Source organism: Hypanus sabinus, unplaced genomic scaffold, assembly GCF_030144855.1.
Source record: "Hypanus sabinus isolate sHypSab1 unplaced genomic scaffold, sHypSab1.hap1 scaffold_1109, whole genome shotgun sequence".
NCBI lineage: Eukaryota > Metazoa > Chordata > Chondrichthyes > Myliobatiformes > Dasyatidae > Hypanus > Hypanus sabinus.
Genome location: NW_026779166.1, coordinates 3,428 through 25,612, shown reverse-complemented (window position 1 = coordinate 25,612; position 22,185 = coordinate 3,428). Strand labels below are relative to the sequence as shown.

Genomic DNA, 22,185 nt, shown 5'->3' with positions numbered 1-22,185 from the left:
CCCTGACGAGGGGAATATTCCCAGCTGCGCAGTGACATAATCAGTGACGTAATCAGTGCCGCCAAATTTCTCAGGATTCTTCCATCAACCGCGTGCTGCAGTGTGCAGCTTTGGGTGATTCAAAATGTGAAACTGAGCTTCCCTCGCATTCAGACTCACAAACTCTCTCAGTGCAGCACGGAACAAGGCTGTCACAATTGTATCAATGAAAAATGCATTGCATATTGCAGAGCAGTCTGAAGCTGTCATGAGAAAACCGAAATGAATATTATATTATTTGTGAGTGGGAAATAACTCTAGTTAATTCATGGACAGGTGCACATTGAGGAATATGTGACAGAATAGTGAAATATAAGAGTGCAGAATACACGGTGAAGGGCGTAATTTAGAACTGTTCAAGTCAGGTCCAGTCAAGTCACATTTTATTGTCAGTTCGACCATTACTGCTGGTACAGTTCATGGTAAAAACGAGACAACTTTTTTCAGGACCATGGTGTTACATGAAACGGTACAAAAACTAGACTGTACTATGTAAAAGAAAAAAACAACACAGAATAAAACTACACTAGATTACAGACCTACCCAGGGCTGTATAAACTGCACAAAACAGTGCAGGCATTACAATAAATAATAAACAAGACAATAGGCACGGGAGAGAGCAGTAAATTAGTGTCAGCCCAGACTCTGGCTACTGAAGTGTCTGATAGTTTGCGGGGAAGAAACTGTAACATAGTCTGGTCGTGAGAGCCCGAATGCTTCAATACCTTTTCTCAGATGGCAGGAAGGAGAGGAGTTTCTATGACGGGTGCGTGGTGTCCTTCACAATGCTGGTTGCTTTCTGGAACCAGAGTGCAGTGTAAATATGCGAAATGGCGTAAGAGAGACCACGATGATCTTCTCATCTGACCTCACTATCCGCTGCAGGATCCTGCGATCCGAGATGGTGCAATTTCCGAACCAGGCAGTGATGCAGCTGCTCAGGATGCTCGCAACACAACCCCAGTAGAATGTGATGAGAGAAATGCATATAAATGCTGCTCCAACGGGAAACTCGCAGCGCCTGTGGGCTTTATTTCAATTAATTTGTTAATTTAGTTGTGCACTTATTTTATTAACATAATTAAAATATTTATTTTTCTTATTTCATTTCAACATTTCAGAGATTGTTTTACCAAACCATAGAAATATACGGATCAGATTCTGTTCGGTTGGCCCTATGTAGTTTAATAACGAATCGCATGCAGAATGATCTTGGGCCGAACAGTCTGTCTGCCATGAGACTCTATTACGCATACGTGTACTGCTCCATACAACCGTCATCATTCATCAGTGCACTGACTCTCAAAATTTTAACGTAAACCAACTGCAGGAGGCTCTTCTTCTAAAAATAGCTCAGGGAATACAGAGTCGATTTACAGAGTATTTCCTGAATTGGAGGAACAGCAGGAAAAAAAAAGAGGAAAATTCACCCGACCGGACAGAATCAGAGACTCACAGGTACAGGAGTGAGACGACAGACGTAATACTCGAGCAGAGACTGACAGACACAAAATGAAACCCAAACTCTCACACTGTAACAAAGACTGACAGATACAGAATGAAACCCACACTCTCACACTGTAACAGAGACTGACAGATACAGAATGAAGCCCACACTCTCACACGGTAGCAGAGATTGACAGATACAGAATGAAGCCCACACTCTCACACTGTAGCAGAGATTGACAGATACAGAATGAAGCCCACACTCTCACACTGTAACAGACTGACAGACACAAAATGAAACCCAAACTCTCACACTGTAACAGAGACTGACAGATACAGAATGAAACCCACACTCTCACACTGTAACAGAGATTGACAGATACAGAATGAAGCCCACACTCTCACACTGTAACAGACTGACAGACACAAAATGAAACCCACACTCTCACACTGTAACAGAGACTGACAGATGCAGAATGAAACCCACACTCTCACACTGTAACAGAGACTGACAGATACAGAATGAAACCCACACTCTCACACTGTAACGGATACTGACAGATGCAGAATGAAACCCACACTCTTACACTGTAGCAGAGACTGAGAGATACAGAATAAAATGCATTCTCTCGCACTAAACCAGAGACTGACAGATACAGCAACCCACACTCTCAAATTCTTCCAGGGAATGATATCTGCAAAAATGAACCCCGCATTGTCACCTTGCACCGGAGACAGGTGGGTGCAAAATGAGACACCTTTTAACATTATACCGGCAACAATTCAGTGGAGATTTAAGCCCACACTCTCATGCTATTCGACTGAATGTCTCCCGTTGGTTGTTTGTCTCTGCACTGCTGTCGGTCTCTCTCACTAGTTCTTCATTTCATTTAAAATGGATATGAAGTCTCCCTTCCTTTTCGGCTTGAAGCCTACTGCATGATCAGCGGTCTGGTGGACTGAGTAATTACGCGATATCTCCCTACTCCCTATTCATTTTGCCCACTAGTTTCTACAACGTGGTACTGCGGCTGCTGAAAGATCTCTTCTGTTTCTTCTCTCCCTTTATCGATGATAAGATCAATTGTAAGATACCCTATTTCACTGGTTCAGTGAAGGAAGTGAAAGGAACGGACAGGGTATGAGGCAATACATTTAATACATGCACTAGTGTTAATTTGCGGGTAGGAAAGTAAGAAAGTGTGTGTGTGTGTGTGTGTGAGAGAGAGAGAGAGAGAGAGAGAGAGAGAGAGAGAGAGAGAGAGAGGGGGGGGAAAGTGTGTGTGAGAGAGAAAGGGAAAATGTGCTTGTGTGCCGTGTGTTTGCAAAAGAGAGCTGGAGGAAGTGTGTGTGTGTGTGTGTGTGTGTGTGTGTGTGTGTGTGTGTGTGTATGTGTGTGTGTGTGTGTGTGTGTGTGTGTGTGGGTGGGTGTGTGTGACTATAATGGTTTCTGATATGACCTTATCTGATGATGTGACCTTACCTGGCGATCCTGCATTTATTTCTACAAGGGCACCTCGGAGGGAATGACAAGGACACAAGTGTTTTTTTTTATGTTAAAGCAGCAGATGAAGACCTCTGTGTACCGAGTGGAATCTATACATGGCAGAGAATATTCTTTTCAATGATGCCTGTATTCTCACCAGAGACATACATGTTGATGGTTGCGTTTTTAACCCACAGTCAATGGACCTATCCGCCCATTATATTCCTACAGCTAACTGAACGCCACAGTATTTCAGCCTCTCACTGTTCCTCAGGTAGATTCAACAAAGAAGACAGTTTAAGAGATGGGGGGGGGGGTCTACATGGACAGATCTGGACTTCAAGATATCAGATATAATACTAATCATGGAGAAGCTGATCACAATGACGAAAACATCGATGTCCTCCAGGTCTGTTCGAGAACTGGACAAGGTGTCTCTCAACAAAGCTGGTATGTTTTATATCTGATGGCACATAGTGGGACGGGGTGGGGAGGGTTTGGTGTCTGATGGGGAACTGGACAGGGTGTCTCTGTACACACCGGGTGTGGTTTATATCTGATGGCACATAGTGGGACGGAGTGGGGAGGGTTTGGTGTCTGATGGGGAACTGGACAGGGTGTCTCTGTACACACCGTGTTTGTTTTATATCTGATGACATACAGTGGGACGGGGTGGGGTGGGTTTGGTGTCTGATGGAGAACTGGACAGTGTGTCTCTGTACAGAGCGGGTATGTTTTATATCTGATGACACATAGTGGGACGGGGTGGGGTGGGTTTGGTGTCTGATGGAGAACTGGACAGGGTGTCTCTGTACACACCGGGGATGTTTTATATCTGATGACACATAGTGGGACGGGGTGAGGAGGGTTTGATGTCTGATGGGGAACTGGACAGGGTGTCTCTGTACACAGCGGGTATGTTTTATATCAGATGACAGATAGTGGGACGGGGTGAGGAGGGTTTGATGTCTGATGGGGAACTGGACAGGGTGTCTCTGTACACACCGGGTACGTTTTATATCTGATGACACATAGTGGGACGGGGTGGGGTGGGTTTGGTGTCTGATGGGGAACTGGACAGTGTGTCTCTGTACAGAGCGGGTATATTTTATATCTGATGACACATAGTGGGACAGGGTGGGGAGGGTTTGGTGTCTGATGAAGAACTGGACAGAGTGTCGGTGTACACAGCGGGTATGTTTTATATCTGATGGCACATAGTGGGACGGGGTGGGGAGGGTTTGGTGTCTGATGGGGAAATGGACAGGGTGTCTCTGTACAGAACGTGTATATTTTATATCTGATGACATAGTGGGACGGGGTGGGGAGGGTTTGGTGTCTGATGGGGAACTGGACAGGGTGTCTGTAGACAGCGGGGATGTTTTATATCTGATGGCACATAGTGGGACGGTGTGGGGTGGGTTTGGTGTCTGATGGGGAACTGGACAGGGTGTCTCTGTACACAGCGGGGATGTTTTATATCTGAAGGCACATAGTGGGTCGGGGTGGGGCGGGTTTTGTGTCTGAGCGGATAAAGTGGAGCTGCTGTGTAATAAATCAAATGTAAGTCTGCAGGAGGAGAGTGGGAGGGGTTTTCATGTGTCCCTGCACCCAGAACACACTGAGGGGAATGCGGATCTATTTGTAGATAAACCAGCAGGCGTAACAGTGAAAAGTGCAGAAAATGCTGGAAACCTCGATTCCGGAATGCTTGTGGAATTAAAACCACAGTGAAAGTTTCAAGATTGAAAATGGGAACAGTCCTGACCTCTGTCTCTATAAGTGTGGATTGTTGTGAGCAGAGTTCCTCATTGTTCACTTATTGGTCTCATTACACATTTTGGTCAAATTACACAGAGGGATCTGACTGAGTTAATGCCAATGATACTGACGTGTTTGTGTTACATGCCAACAGTATTTGCTCCTGAGACACTGCCGGTGATGTAATTTGTTTGTTCAGTAACAATGGTGGGAGGTGGGACCTTGTCACTGGAGATCGATCCCCTGTATAAATCAGAGCCTGTTGCAGTACGTCAGCCCAGAGTGTCTTGCCGAGCTGTGGAATTCAGAGCAATCGCGTTCACTGCGTCACTCAAATGGGATATCCAGTAATCTGGCGGATAGAAGACATTTACTACCCCGTTATTTCAGCCGTTGGAATTCCCGGTAAGCCGCTGTCACTCCTGCAAACGGCAGATACTGAGAGTTAATTCCGGTGTTCTGAAGTGTTTCTCTCGCTCTGCTTCCACAACCACCTGTCCAGTCCCAGCTTTTCCGTCATGGGCGGAAGGCGCTGACAATATTAATCCCATTGCGTTCGTAGCAGGCAGCTCTCCATATTGGAGCCGAGATGCTGCCTTTGACTGAAATCCTCTCCGCTGTCTCGATGTCATGTGATAATTGTGAATCGAAATGTCTGCACAGGAGGACACCGGGCTGTGCTGCGTCTGTGGGAACCAGCCGTCCTTCTGTTCTGCCCATAGGAATTGCATGACTGGGTAACGGAACAAGGCGAAGGGCTCATTTATTTCAGGAATGTGAGCAGAGGGAACCGCCGATGTGGATTTCATTTCATTCCCGTGCTGCTCGGAGCCAGTGATGCGGATATTTAACGTCCATCTCTCACTGCGGCCGCTGTCCGCTGGTCGGTTTGGGAATTCACCCAGGTTTAACTCATTTACAAAATTTTCGGCAAGTTCTCTGACACTCCGATAATGCGCACTGCCAGTCGCTTCATATGTTCAGTGTCCGGTATTCACTCTTTGAGGCAAAAAAAGAACAAGATCTAATCTGATTCTGTCACACTGCGGCTCTATTTCAGTGACGAGTCAGTAATTTCTCTGTTTCCCTCCCTCTCTCTTGCAGTTAACCTGGTGGCGATTGTTATCCTATCCCGGGGAAAGTGCGGTCTCTCCAAATGCATCACTCGCTACCTGCTGGGAATGGCAGCGGCCGATCTCCTGGTCGTTATCTCTGACCCTCTGCTGAACTGGACTGTTCTCATATACTTTAGTTTTTCCTTCCTCTATTTGACTCCCGTTTGTAGGGTTGTTCGTTGCCTGCTTATAGCAAGCACCGGGGTCTCTGTCTGGCTGACAGTCGCGTTCACCTGTGACAGATTTGTGGCAATTTGTTGTGAAAAGCTGAAAACAAAATATTGCACCGAAAGAACAGCGGCTGTGGTCATCGCGACAGTGTGTGTTCTGGGCTGTTTAGAAAGTATCCCTTACTACTTTACAATAGAGCCTTCGATGAGAATTAATGGAGTTTCCTATGGCTGTTCGTCCACAAAGAGCTTCTATACGTCTCCCTCCTGGGCCGCAGTTGTGATGATTACTCGCATTTTCATGCCTTGTCTCCCATTGGTTCTGATTTTATTGTTCAATGTTCTGACAGTCAGACGGATTTTTTCTGCAAATAAAGTCCGGATGGGGCTCCGGGGCCGCAGTAACGGAAAGAATGACAAGGACCCGGAGATGGAGAACCGAAGGAAATTGGTCGTTTTACTATTCAGTATAACCTGTAGTTTCACATTTCTGTGGTTGCCACGGTTGGTTTTTGATTACTACCAACGGGCTGCAAATATCCCTTTCTACTCGTACGCTGATCCGATTTATATCGCAGACTCCACGGCGACGATGCTGCAGATCCTCAGCTCCTGCACCAACACATGTATTTACGCTGTGACTCAGAGAAAATTTAGAGAGGAGCTGAAGAACGCGGTGAAATACCCACTGAGACTGTTAACCAATTTCGTTAAATCATAGAGCGACCAGCTGGTTTAAGCAGTAGAATTAAATCAATCGCCATTTCCCTCCTTAAGCTATCAGCTTTCCGATATGCAGAACCACGGCCAACAACTGAGCGCTCTGACATACGCATGTATTTCCTGGTGATATATTTCACTGGCTGTCTACTCTGTGAAGGTGGAATTTTCTCTTCATCAGATTCTTCTCAAATATGTACGACGCGCTCGAGCTTTAAGTCACTCAGATGAAAGCTCGGACGAACTCGGGAAGTGTCGGGGACAATCCAGTGATGTCCCGCCCGTTTTGTTTTTCATTCCCTCCGTTACGTCTCGTTTTCCAATTTCGTGATGGGAGGATCGTTGTACGCTGGTTTGTCCATTCAGGATGGATCCGCTCCCGTTTCTCCACCCTGCACCCTCTCCGCTGTTAATCATTATTCCATATAGTGATGTTCACGGTGTTTCACTCCCAATGTCTGTCATAATGCCCTCGATTCCACTATAAATGCCCTGCTTTTTTCTTCTGCCACGCCGGTACCACAGATTCGGTTTCTGAGTTTCACCATGAGGGGAACATGATCGGGCTGGAACATGGCGGAGTCGTGTGTGTTTTATGTTTCTTTTTCAACTCAGTCTCCAGCACCTGACTGCTCCCTCTTTGTCCCTGCATATCTCCATCTTTATCCCTGTTCACATCCCGAGACCCCGTGACCATCCGCGTCCTTCCCCGTCCACCATCTGGTCCGCTACTCAGCAAACTAAATCTCACTGCAGTATGTACGAACATATACTGACACTGATGATAAAATTACGCTGACCTTTAAAGAAATTCCAAACCAATAGATAAACTTTCTCTATCTGGAACTGAGTTCTATCCGTAAATGTAGTCGATTTTTTGAAAAAGAAGTTAGAATGATACTGGAAATCGAAATAATAACAAAAATGACTGAAAGCGCTCAGCTGGTAAGGTAGGGTCGGTTAAAATATTAATTCATATTTCAGGTATCTCTGCTTACAGCTCATCACAAAGTGAGTATAATCAAACACCTCTGTGGATGCGAGGACAATATCTTCCACATCACTGCAGCAAGCCACACATAGAAACATCGCAGAATGTTTTAAATGTTGTTGAATGAGGTTACATTTGCAATTTTCCAATCTTTTGCAAAGACATGCCAGAATCTATTGATTCTTGACGGATCAGTCCTAATACATCCTGAATCGCTTCCGCCGCCAGCTGGAGAACCCTGTGGTGTATTCTCATCATTTTTAGTTTCTGGACACCTTTTCCTTAATCAAAGCAACAACACTCTCCTCTGCCCCCTGGCAGTTTGCAACTCCCTGGCGGACCAATCGAATCGTAGAGAGAGAGAGTTTCCCAAAGGTCCGGAGAAGAGTTTTTAACAACGAGTTTAATGCGGCTCGGCGCTTCAGAACAGTGGGTATGACTGCGAGGTAAGTTTCCTGCTCTGGCCGTCAGATGTGGGATGTCTGGTAGACTTTCAGCCACCCTGACGGCCGCATCTGCGCCACGTACATCAACCTGCAGCTGCTTCCAGATCGACTTAGAAACTGGAGCGGCAGCTCCATGACCTACGGCTCGTTAGGGAGAGTGAGGAGGTGATAGACAGGAGCTACAGACAGGTAGTCACCCCGGGACCACAGGAGACAGATAAGTGGTTGACTGTAAGGAGAGGTAGTGGAGGGCGACAATTCGTGGAAAGCACACTTGTGGCTGACCCCTTAAAAATAAGTTCTCCATTTTGAGTGCTGTTGGTGGGGGGCGGGGGCGGGGTGGAGCTACCTTCCTGGTGGAAGCAACAGTGGCCGTGTCTCTGGCACTGATCCTGACCCTGTGGCTCAGAACGGTAGGGAAACGAAGAAGAAGAAAGCAGCGGTAATAAGGGACTCTATATTTCGGGGGACGGATAGGCCATTCTGTGTACGTGGAAAAGAAACAAGGATGGTAGTTTGCATCCCAGTTGCCGGGGTTCGTGATGTTTCTGATCACATCCGCAATATCCTGAAATGGGAGACTGAGCAGCTATGGGACATAGTACATACTGGCAACGACGGAGGCAGAAAAAAAAATTGAGGACCTGAAAGCAGAATTAGGAACGAAGCTGAGAAGCAGGACATCAAGGACAGTAATTTCTGGATTACTGTCTGTGCCACCAGACAGTGAGTATAGGAACAGTGTTAGGTGGAGGATAAATGCGTGGCTGAAGGATAAGAGCAGGGGTCAGAGATTCCGAATTTTAGATCATTAGGTCTACTCCTAGGGTAGGTCTGAAATGTACAAAAAGTACTGGTTGCACTTGAATACGGGGGGGGGGAGGGTAATATCCTGGAAGGGAGGTTTGCTAATGCTATTGGAGAGGGTCTAAAATAGATTTACAGGGGGTTGGACACGAACTGAAGAGACAGAGGATGGGCAGTTTGCAGCACAAGTAGTTGCGGCTTGTAGGGCGTTTGTGAGCAAGAATAGGCAGATGGTAGAGCAAGAATGTACTCGGCCTGATGGCTTGAGATGTGTCTATTTTAATTGAAGCAGAATCATATACAAGGCGGATAAACTCAGAGCGTCTGTCGATACGTGGAACTGTGACATTCTGACCATTACAGCGACCTGGATGTCTCAGGAACAGGAATGGCTGTTGAGTGTGCTGGGGTTTAGGCGTTTCAAGTAGAACAGAGAGGGAGGCAAAAGAGGTGGATGCGTGGCATGGTTCATCAGGGATATTGTCACGGCTGCAGAAAAGGAGAAAGTCATGGAGTCATGGTCTACTGAGTCAGTGTGGGTGAATGTCAGAAACAGGAAAGGAGCAAGAACTCTACGGTGTTTTTATATCCACCTCCCCAATAGTAACAGTGATATCAAGAGGCAGACAGAGAGGCAGGATCTGGAACGGTGCAATAATAATAGGGGTGTCGTGATCGGAGATTTTAAGTTTCCTAATATTGATGGGCATCTCCGTAGCGCAAGGGGTTTATCTGGGTGGAGTTTGTTGGGTGTGTTTTCAGGAAGGAATCCTGACGCAAAATGTGGATAGGCCAATTAGAGGAGAGGATATACTTCATCTGGCATCGGGAGATGAATCTGGTCAGGTGTCAGATCTCTTGGGGGAAGCGGATTTTGGAGGTAGTGACTACAACACCAGCTCCGTCACCGTAGCACTGGAGAGAGATAGGACAAGACAATCTGGGAAAACGTTTAATGGCGGTAGCGGAAATTATGATGCTAGTAGGCAGGAACTTGGGAGCATAAATTGGGAGCAGATGTTGTCAGCGAAATGCATGGCAGAAACGTGACAAATAGCCAGGGAATATTTGCATGGAGTTCTGAATAGGAATCTTCCATTTAGACAGGTAACAGCTGGTGGAGTTAAAGAAATATTGTACATAAAATAGGTAAGTAGAAAATATAGCTGAGAAGAAAAGAAAAGCTTACGAAATGTTCAGGAAACTGGCTACTGTTAGAGCTCTAGAAAATTACAGGGTTGCTCTGAAGGAGCTTAACAATGGAATGTAGAGTGAGAAGGGTCCATGAGAAGGAAAAACCCTCGACATTCTACAAGTACGTGACGAGCAAGAGAATAGGACCAATCAGGTGCGATAGAGAAAACGTGTGCATGGAGTCGGAGGATTTAGCGGAGGTACTTAATGAACGCTTTGCTTCACTATTAATCAAGGGAAAAGGCCTTGGCAATTGTGAGGATGATTTACAGCGGACTGAAACCCTTGAGCATACAGACGTTAAGAAAGAGCATGTACTGGAGCTTTTCGGAAAGCATCAGCGACGGATGAGCTATACACCAGGGTACTATGGGAAGCGAGGAAGGAGATTGATGCGCCTTTTGCAATTATGTTCTTGATATTAATAGGGAGGGGAGAAGTACCGAAGGATTGAAGGGTTGCGTGTGTTGTTCCCTTGTCCAACAAAGTGAGAGGAGATAACCCAGGAAATTATAGACCAGTTATTCTGACCTCAGTAGTGAGCAAGTTGCTGGAAAAGATCCGGAGTGGCAAGATGTCTGCGCATTTGGAGAGACATAATACCCTTAGGGATAGACAGCATGGCTGTGTAAAGTGCAGGTCCTGCCTTACTCGCCTGACTGAATTCTTAGAGGATGTACCAAAAGAGTTGCTGAAGGTGGAGCACAGCATGTTATATATATGGATCTCAGTAAGGCATTTGATAAGGTTCCCCATGAAAGCCTCCTTCAGAAAGTAAGAAGGCATGGGATTCCATCAGACGTTGCGTAATGTATTCCGAATTGGCTTGCCCACGGAAGTCAAAGAGTGGTTGTAGACGGGCCATATTCTACACGGAGGCCGGTGACAAGTTTTTGTCTTAGGGATCTTTTCTAGGGCCCTTACTCTTCTTTTTTTAAAAAAATAAATGACCTGAATGAGGAAGTGGTGGGATAGGTTAGTAAATTTGCTGATGACACAATGCTTGGGGTGTTGTGGATAGTGTGGAGGGCTGTCAGAGGTCACAGCGGGACATTGATAGGATGCAAAACTGGCCTAAGAAGTACCAGACGGAGTCCACCCTGATAAGTTTAAGGTGGTTCATTATGGTAGTTCAAATATGATGACAGAATATAGTTGTAATGGTAAGACTCTTGGCAATGTGGAGAATCAGAGAGAGTTTTGGGTCCGAGTCCAGAGGACACTCAAAGCTGCTACGCATGTTGACTCTGTGGTTAAGAAGGCCTTCATCAACCGTGGGATAGAGATTAGGAGCCGGGAGGTAATGTTGCAGCTATATAGGACCCTGGTCTGTGTCCACTTGGAGGACTGTGCTCAATTCTGGTCGCCTCACTACAGGAAAGATGTGGAAGCCATAGAAAGGGTGCAGAGGTGCTTTACAAGGACGTTGTCTGGATTGGGGAGCATGTCTTATGAGATTAGGCTCAGTGAACTCGGCGTTTTCTCCTTCGATCGACGGAGGTTGAATAGTGACCTGATGAGGGTGCATAAGATAATGAGGGGCAATTATCTTGTGGATGGCCTGATCTTTTTCCAGGGTTGAAATGGCTAACACACAAGGGTGCAGCTGAAAGGTGCCTGGAGGTAGGTAAAAAGGAGAGGTCAGTGATATTGTTTTTTTATGCAGAGTGGTGAATACGCGAATGGGCTGTCGGCGACGGTGGTGGAGGGTCTTTTAAGATACTCCTAGATAGGTACATGGAGCTGAGAAAAATAGACGTAACCCCAGGTAATTTCTAAAGTAAGGACATATTCGGCACAGATTTGTGGCCCGAAGGGTCTGTACTGCTCTGTAGGCTTTCCATGTTTCGATGCTTCTAAGCTGGCTTGGCAAGTGGCTCTTTGACGCGCTTCATCAGTGTTAGTTATTCACTCAGACTTTGCACAGAACGACAAGGGAAACTAAGTATTGCTTGTCTCCATGTATTCCCGATGAACCTAATTCTCCCGTCCAATTCAGCATTGCTTAATTCCCACACTGACCGAGGCCGTTGTTATGACACATTTCTGTGTATCCATTCGATTATCTGTGCCTGTTGCTGTGCAAGCTCAGTCCTCACTCTCATAACTTTAGAGGTTTCTGACTGCTTACCAGTGGCAAAACAGTGGTATGTTTAAGATGTTCTTAAGGTTATTCTGTCCATCGTCTCCTAACCCATATTGCTCTCACTTAGTCCCATAAAATTCCAGACGCGACTCCTTGGGGCTGATGAGGTTTGGGCTCGCAGTGCACATGCTCGCCGTGTTCTCCAGAGCCTGATCACCCTCCGCTTGAGGAAGAGTATCGGTCATTAATTATTGCAATGTATACCCTTTCCCCTGCAGAGATCCTCTCTGACCTGCTGAGCTCCTGCAACAGGAAACTATAATTTCACTTTACATTTACTTCCGGAAAGCCCGTGTCTGAATTTTGAGAGATACAATGACCGCCAACACTAGAATCTGCAGCATTAAACAATGGAAGAAATGAGCGACTTGGACAGCATGTGGAGTGGATTGTCCACGCTTCGGTTCAAGATGTCTTATCTGGCCTCATCTGAAAAGTTACTGAGCATTCGGGCGGTACATTCACAGATTAGTTAAACAAGGGAGATCAGTTCATTCCATATGGACAGGCCAAAACAATTAAATTAGTTAAATTGTGTGTAAAATAATACAGTTTGAGGAGAATCTGAAGGAATACTGTTGTGTTGCTTTCTGCGCGATGTATACGCATCATCTCTCTTCAATCAATGATTCGCTTCCGCTGATATTATTGACTGAGGTTCTTGACAAATAGGAGGACAGAAGTAATCAGCAACATTCCTTCATCAACATCAACACTAAACTTCTCATTGTTTTATGTTTATTATACGGGAAGCGATACAGGTGATTTCAGGTGCTAAACGGTAATATACCGGCTCAGAACACGCCCTTGAGGAGGATGAGAAATTCAAGAGAAAGAAATCAGGATGACAAAACCCTACATGTTAACTCAGAAGGCATGAGTTTGCTGGAGCTAAAGGAGAATCCTAAGTGCTTCTGCCGATATGTTAGGAGCAGAAGGACTGCAGGGGACAACCTTGGTCCGCCGAAATTTCAGAATGATGTTCTGTGCTTGGAGCCAGAAGAGGTGGGGGTGATTTACTCGCGAGACAATCACAGCGTCTAAGGAGTGAGACAAAGCAGCGGCGAGACCATGGACCCGATGCAGATTACAGTGGATGAGCTATTTTGCAGACTTCAGGCAAATGACGGTGGACGAATCCCCCGGGGCTTGAGAACGTGTTCCCTCGGACCCTGTGTACAGCAAAGGGGAAAATCTGCCGGTCCATTACTTTCTGCACAGCTACCGCTCCTTTCTGCAGAAAGTCTGGAGCGCCGAGTTTTCTGGATTGCACAACACAAGTGATCTCACATAGTTCATCAATACCACGTGTTTAGTCACGAGGGCAGAGATCTGCATCGAGTTCCTGGGGTGACTGAGGCAAGAGAGGCTTCCCGACTCTATTCCAACCAGATTTAAGCGGAATACTGTCGGCAGTGTCCTTACGAGCTGCATAACCGTCTCACACGGGAATTGCAAAACATCTGCACACGAACATGGTAATGGAGTGTCAGAACCGCTGAGAGAATCATCAGGGCTCCGTCGTCCACATCCCAGAAGCGCTGCGTTCACAGAGACCTCAACATTATCAAAGGCAACTCCCATTAGTTCTGCTGAACCACAATATCATCGACCTCATACCGTCAGGCGGAACGTACCACGGGATAAGATCAAGGACTGTTTGGTTGAATAACATCTTTCTCGCCCTTTGAGACTGCTGAAGGTCCAACTGGCATTCATTAAACATTATTTATTGCAACGTCTGTAGTATTATGCAAATATGTTTAACTATATGTTCTACTGTATATGTATTTTGCCATCCTGTACATCTCCAAAATATATGTTAATCTGAGATAATATTATTGTCTGAACAATATTTTATGTGTTCAATGTGATATAGATTTTGTGTTTCGAAGCTTGGTTCCAGATAATTAGTTAATGTATTTAGATATATACATCTTTATAGTTGAATAACAGTAGATTTAATGCTGAACGAATGATATTTGAAGAGGTTTAAGTGAAAGTTCTAGAGATTGTCCCACAAAACAAACGGCTAACGACAAGAATGGTATTCGGATGCACGTTTCCAAAGCAGAATGGATTACCAGTCCATCGCTTTAACCTCACCACCACCTCGTCGGTTATTCAATGCCTGTAATTCTTTGGAACACACAAATCTTCGTTTATGGTCTGCATGTTTGCTTTATGTTCTACTTCTATTGATGGTGCTTGTCCATGCTTACCGGAATTCATGAAGATGGATAAGGAAGAGTTGGAATGATCTGGGCCAACCACAGAAAAGTGGAAATAGCTATCATAGGCCCCTTGGGTGCTGTGGTCGTGTTCAACATCCGGGTTCTATTCCCTGCACAGTAACTCAGAATATTCTGTATAGTGGAATAAGATAAAAATATTTTGAACTAACAATGTCCAGTTGTTTTCTTATCACGCTGTTTCACCTCAAGTAAACGGATATTATAGGAATTCACCACCTGATTCTTAAATAGTAACTTTTCATGGTTTGGACAATCACGAAAACCCGACAGCAAAATACTTCTTGGCCATTTCTAAATAATCTGACTTAAATAATGTGGCCTAATGGATAAGGTGTCTGACTTCGGCTCTTGATGTGAGATTATCAGAAGGCTGCCCTGTCGAGTCCTGTAACAGTGGCTAACCTGAAGTTCATGGCTACATGCATCCATTTCAAAGTGTGCCGCGCCGCGAATAAGATGACCGGGTTATGCCGCCTTCCTGGGAAATGTAACCTCATATCGCGTCTTCGTTTCACGCAACATTTAAATTTATGCATGTTGTCTGTGATGTATTTAGGAAAACACGCTCATAAACAACACGTCAGAGCTCCCCCAACTGCCCATTGGAAGGCGAAGTGTGCTTCACATGTACAGGTCGGCCGCAGCAGAGGAAACACTGCAGTTGAACTTTTTAACGATTGGGAAAGGAGTTTCAATGCAGGTTTTCCTTTCAGCAGCAGCGTGCGCGGGGTCGGTCCTGATTGAGACGCGAAGAATCGGCACTGCAATCCGGAAGCATGGCTAATTTTGAAGGAAGAGTGATGGGCGATGACAGCCTAATTGGTTGGGGATGTCAGAGTTCAGTCTGAGGTATGAGGGCGCCGTGTTGTCCTGTATCTTACCTGTCCCTTGGTGAAACTGAGATTTCAGTTGGTTGAGCGTATTTAAATCAACGATAATGTATCAGATGATTACACCACATGCCGGGACTAGGTGTGTAAAATTAGTTAATACCGTCGGAAGTATTCATGTCGAATAACACAGTAGTCAACACGGTCGGCAGGACCTTTCTAAACATCTTGTCTTCTCTGACCACAATCCTAAACTAGACTAATCTTATGTGCACGCACCGTCCATTTCATTCTATTCTCAGCTTCTCTGTCAAAACAAACAACACTTCCCTTTCAACAGCAGCAGCAAGCTGAAAAACAAGTTTCCTTTCTACTACCCCATCCCCGGAAACTTGAAAGCACATTAATCCTTTGAGTGGCTACAGTAATTAAGTTCGCCTTAAGTTCACGACCATGGCCGGGATAGATTAGTGGCCGAAGTCTTTGTGTTAAGGTTACAGTTTCCACTGGAGAGCTAGTTTCCAATCCCGTCCATGAGAGTTCGGCATTCTTACTCTCTTTCGTTCTTTGTGTTCTTTATTTTACAGTCAGTATGGCTGAAGGAAAGTTTCTGTCATTCAGCAAATATCCCCATCCTGTTATCTTTCATAATCTTCTCGTTTTCCCCTCCACTGTCAGGAGGATATGAATACACTCCACACACTCTCTCTCATTCCATCTCCATATCAGTTTTTACCTAAACAGCAATGCGGTGATGTCATCGGCGATGGCAATCATACTCGACGTGGAGTGGGGGTATGTGGATGATAGATTGCACAGTTTGAATGGGAATCCTCTTCTGAGTTTCGACATAGATGCACCGAAAAGAGGTAAATATAGATAGTAAATTTGGAAGGTGACGTGATATGAATTGCAAGGTCACGTGACTCAAAAATGCTTCTCAGTGAAAGGATAATCAGACTAACTGAGCAGGATGTGAGACGAACTTGCGAAACATACACAAATGCTGGAGGAACTCAGTAGGCCAGGCAGTATCTCTGGAAAAGAGTACAGTCCACGTGTGAAAATTCATCCTGGTGTCATTTGTTATTGTCTTCCATTTATCAAACGTCTCCGCTGTTCATGGTACACCTGCCCTTAATCATTCTAATTATCCAGCTTCTACCAGGCAGTATCTCTGGAAAAGAGTACAGTCCGCGTGTGAAAATTCATCCTGGTGTCAGTTCTTATTGTCTTCCATTTATCAAACGTCTCCGCTGTTCACGGTACACCTGCCCTTAATCATTCTAATTATCCAGCTTCTACCAGCCGCCGAGGCAGGGAATTGCCGAGGAACATCACCCTATGCGAGAGAAATACGCTCGCAATTCAGTTTTAAACAAGCGTCCCTAGTCTGGGTCCTTTCCATTGGCAAACGCATTCTGACGTGCACTACATCAGGGTCTGTTATATTTTTATTCTGTCTGTATCAGGTAACGAATACTCTTGTAATCTCAAAGCAATACGGGCCCAGCATATTTTGACATCACGCTCTCCTCTCAACAAGGGAAAGGACAACGGGTCTTCCACCAATTAACTTCAAATGGCTTCGCAGTTCAGCTGTGACGCAATCTGCGAATGCGGGCTCGTTGCTCTAGTGGTATGATTCTCGCTTCGGGTGGAAAAGCATATGCGAGAGGTCCCGGGTTCAAATCCCGGACGAGCCCCGTTATTGGATATTATCAGCGATTTGCTTCACGATTTTTGCATTGCCGCACGAGATAATTGGCAATATCAAAGAGAAGCACTGAAGAAGGAATTGGAGATAGTTTTTAATGCAGGTAAGTTTGAAGTGTCACATTTTGGAAAGTCAAACCAGCTGAATATTTATTTGAGGAATGATAGAGCTCCGGGAGATGCGAGTCAGCAGGGAGAGAGAGTCGGAGAATGGCATAGTTTGCTGAAACCCGTCTCATATGCAGAATGACTGGAAAGGTGTTCGGCGCGCTGGCCTCAGGAGGTCAGTGTAGGAGTTGGGAGACTGTGTTGCTGTTACACTCTGTTGTGGAAATACGTGTGAAATGGAAACAGCACAGCAGTCTTTGGAAAACGATGGGTCTGCATGTTGATGAGCGCTATGGACATTAAAGTGGAAGAACTTGAAACTGGCGAGTGTACCAATATAGTTTAACCTCTTCCCTTTTCCCGACCAGGACCCAAGTGCCTCTAACGTGCATACAATATCGGCTTATACACTTCATAGGGTTTCGAATCGGTGCGGGCAGAAATTAGGTGACAGACGAAACTGCTCACTCCGGTCACATTGTTGTGCCAAACGCTTGGGATTTCGAGAGGCAGGATTTCACCACTGAACTCATTTTCCGCTGATCCGGATTGAGAGTCTCAGTTCCGATCTTCACCAACATCTGTCTTACGGATGTGACTGACTTCAGAATCACAATCAGATTCGGGTTTAATTTCTCGGACCGATGTCGAGAAATCTGTTAAATTAGCGGCAGCAGTACAATCAATGCATGATACATATAGAAATAAAAGTCAAATATTCAATTAGAGTAAATATATGTATATTTAATTGTTCAATTTAAAATAGCGAAAAACAGATAAAAGAGTGATGCAGTGTTCATTGGTTCAATATCCATTTAGACGTTGGATGGCAGAGGGGAAGAATTTGTTCCTGAGTCACTGAGTGTGTGGCTGTCGGTTTCTGCACCTCCTTCCTGATGGTAACAGTGAGAAGAGGTATGTCCTGGGTGATGAATTCCTTAATGACGGGTCGCCGCCTTTCTGTGTCACCGCTACATGAAGATGTCCTGGATACAACGGAGGCCTGTCCCCAGGGCGGAGTTGACTAATTTCATAACTTATTGCCAGTCTCGCCGCTGGGTTTTCGGGGCAGCAATCCAGATCATCCATTCCTGTCAGTCGGCGACGTTCAGGGATTCATTCACCGTGTCAGTTGGTTCCTCTCGGTTTTCACAATTGTCTGCCAAGTCCCGGGTAGCGTTTCAGAAATACCGGCGGATTCATATGTAGACGGTCTCTTCATTTTCGTTTCACTGAAGTTTTCTTTGACCAGTTCGGCTTGTTATCTCTGAGCTGAACTCTTGAATTTGTGGAAGCGGGGGAACACTCTCAGGCTGCCCTCTACCATATGACTTGTTTAGCATGAGTGACCCTACCAAGATGCAAAGCATTAACTCCTAACTCCAGCCAGCTTCACTCTCTAGGTTACGGACCCAGGCAAGCCTTCACATCACGACTAGGTTGTGTTCTGTTTGGAGTCTATGGATGTGATCACTAATTATAAGCCAACCCTGAGACGAATGTCTGACAACATACCGAGCTGAAACCAATCACGTGAAAGTGAGAATCTCAGCCCATCCTGCGTTGGCAGTGAAATGTGCAAACCCTTTATGAAGAGTGTCGTTCCCGTGACGCCGCTCGTTTCTCCATTCTGTAGACACTGAACCATTTCAGCAACGACCAAGGACTGATGACTCGCAGTCACTCACACCGGGTGGTCCGGAGGAAGAGCCATTGCGTTGACTGTACTGCTGATCAATGACTGGGACGGGTGAAGCACCGAGGAGGCAGCGACCCTCCCTGCTAACCACACTGACTCAACATGCAGGTAGTTTGGGAATGCCTACTGGATGGTTATTTAGAGTACATTGTGGTTGAGCCCATTAGGAAAAGGCAGTTGTGGATTATGTGTTGTGTTGTGCTTTGACCTGGTAGATCAGTATACAGGAATGCTTCAATCACTTCAGAGGCAGTGATTGTAATGTGATCGATTTTATCCTGCAGTCTGAGAGCGAGAATCTAAAATTAGACGTATGAGTATTCCTTGCAGTAAGTGGAACTACAGTGTCGCGAGTGAGGAGAATAGAAAGGTGCAAACGGTTAATATTATTCTCAAAGCCTGCATGTACAATACAACTCTGATGTTTGTCTGCTCCGGACAACAACTGAATACAGACATGCCATGAGTGTTGATTTAAGGACAGACATCAACCTCGGCAGGAAAACGGAAATGAAAAAAAAATCTCACAAACCCCAAACTGTCTCCTCCCCCGCAGCAGTTAAAAAAATAATTATAGTGACAATAGCAGTCCCCCAAAAAATCACTGGCAGAAAAAAAGTCAGGGACGATAACAGTTCTCGACACTGTCACTCGCAGTAAACAACAGCGACCTAAGTCTAGGGAATCGACCCAAGTCGATTGGAAAGGAGAACGAGCAGGGTTAACGGAAGCTGGAGGTTTGGGATGCTTTCAAAATACAAAGGAAAGCAAATAAAATTTGATGACAGGAAAAAAATAAATGGCTAATAATAGAGAAAATAACATTTTTTCAGTCATATGAAGAATAAAAGGGATGCGAGAGTGGGTATCAGAAAGCTGGAAAATGAAGCGGAAGAAGCAGTAATGGGGAGAAAAGAAAAGGGTCGATCTGAATGAATATTTTACTCTGTGGAAGACTCCAGCATAATGGCACCGAGAAACACGTGTCAGAGGGCATCAGTGAGAGTGGATAGTATGGCTCTGGAGAAGGTACCCGTGAAGCTGAAGTCTCTGAAGCTGTATGTCAACGGGACCAGTTGGACTACAAACCTGGGTTCCAAAAGTGGGAACTGAAGATTCTCGAGGCAGTAATAGTCCTCCTTCACGTACCATTACATTCTAGAATATATTCTGATGGTTGGAAAATTTGGATTGCCACTCCACTCTGAAAGAAAGAAGGGAGGCTAAAGAAAAGAAAATATAAGAAAGGTAGCCTGACTTCAACGAGTTCAAAAACTCAAAAGATTAAAACACATTTAAGATCAAAGACAGTTGAGGAGAATGGGAGGATTTGTCAAATAGATCATCGTGTGGTTCGGTGATGCACATTGGAAGGAAAGATACGGTGGGATACAGAGATTTGGGCACCGATTCTCAAAATTTCTGTTACTGTCAACAGCTAAGCGAGTAAAAGATGACCCGATTTCCAAAAGGCATAAAGTTAAAGATAACACATTTCTTTAATATTTTAAGCAAGATTACTTTTTTTATTTCCATCTTTTACAGTTTCAAGATAAGAAAAAAAAGTAAAAGGGGCCGAAGCAAAAGTTTGTGCCACCTGCATGTTGAGTACTTAGTAACACCCCTTTGGCAAGTATCACACCTTGTAAAGGCTTTCTGCAGCCTGCTAAGAGTCTTTCAATTTTTGTTTGGAGGATATACGTCCATTCTTCCTTGCAAAGAGCTTCTCGCTCTGTGAGATGCTTGGGCCATCTTGCATGCACTGCTCTTTTGAGGTCTGTCCACAGATTTCTGATGATGTTTATGTCGGGGGATTGTGAGGGCCATGGCAATATCTTCAGCTTGTACCTCTTGAGGTAGTCCTTTGTGGATTTTAAGGTGTGTTTAGGATCATTATCCTGTTGTAGAAGCCATCCTCTTTTCATCTTCAGCTTTTTTACAGACGGTGTGAACTTTGCTTCCAGAATTTGTTGGTATTTAATTAATTTTATTCTTTCCTCTACCAGCGAAATGTTCCCTGTGCCACTGGCTGCAAGACAAGCCCAAAGCATGATCGATTCACCATTTCCGTTACCGACAATAAATCAAGTACAACGCTCACTTCAGGTGCAGTGCTACGGTAGGTGCTGAACATTGATGGAACTGCGATGGCCGAGTGGTTAAGGCGTTGGACTTGAAATCCAATGGGGATTCCCCGCGCAGGTTCGAACCCTGCTCGCAGCGCTCACAACTACAAGCAGTAGCGTGTAGTGTGCCTATAAAATTTGATACCCTGGATGCTGTCTGAGAGCTGCCCCCAAATGTGTTCAGCAGACAATCTGAAGTTGCCTTGCAAAATACCTGATCCACCCATCGGCTCGCCATTCCTGTTTATTCAAAATAAATACTTTTGTCCAGTTTGTGCCCTCACTGAACGAACCAATTGCAGGCTAAATATTCTCATTGCAACCCGCTGACCGGCAATTCATGTCATCAGTCTCACACAGAAAGGACAGCTCATTAATGAGGGGCGATAATGGACCGTCATGACAATATCCATAAAAATTCTTCCAATCTGCAAAGGAGCAACGTCGACACAGATGGCACCGGATATTAGGGTTGACTTTGGGTATCTCAGGTTATGAGATAGAAACACATATTCAGCGGTTCAGGAACACCTTCTTCCCCTTTGCAATCAGAATCAGGAATGGACTTTGAAGCGTACACTACCTCACTTTATTAATTTGCAGTATTTCTGTTTTTACATATTTTTCATAATCTATTCAATATGGATAATTGATTTACTTATGTATTTATTATTATGTTTTATTTAATTTGTTGTTGTTATTATTATTTTCTCTCTCTGCTAGATTATGTATTGCATTGAATTGCTGCAGCGAAGTTAACACATTTCCCGTCACGTGCCGGTGATAATAAACCTGATTCTGATTCTCTGTTCAACGCGTTACTTTCCCGATTCGATTTTCATTTACGACATGGATTTCGAGGTACTGATTTCTGGTACCGTATCCAGCACAGATCTGGAGCCGGTAACACGTTCTTCAATAAATCCTGTTCCTTTGGCTGGGGAGATTCGAGAATTTGTGGAGTTGACATCCCATATTTCTGTCAGTTCAAGTCTCGCAGCATTTTTAGCTGAGAATATGTACCAGATTAGGAGGTCCTGATTCAGTACTTCAACGCAAAACATTGAAAATTCCTTCCTCCACACACCCCTCACACCCGCATATGCTGGTCGACGTCTTGAGATTCTACT

At 45.0% G+C, this 22,185-nt stretch overlaps 2 non-coding genes across 2 annotated transcripts; both read left to right on the top strand.

Moving 5' to 3' along the window:
- The first annotated feature begins 17,028 nt into the window (after window positions 1-17,028).
- trnap-cgg (transfer RNA proline (anticodon CGG)) lies at window positions 17,029-17,112 on the top strand. Its single transcript is given in 2 exon segments — window positions 17,029-17,064; window positions 17,077-17,112. It is a non-coding gene; the product is annotated as a tRNA-Pro (tRNA).
- Window positions 17,113-21,070: 3,958 nt separating this feature from the next.
- trnas-uga (transfer RNA serine (anticodon UGA)) lies at window positions 21,071-21,152 on the top strand. Its single transcript has one exon. It is a non-coding gene; the product is annotated as a tRNA-Ser (tRNA).
- Window positions 21,153-22,185: the final 1,033 nt, after the last annotated feature.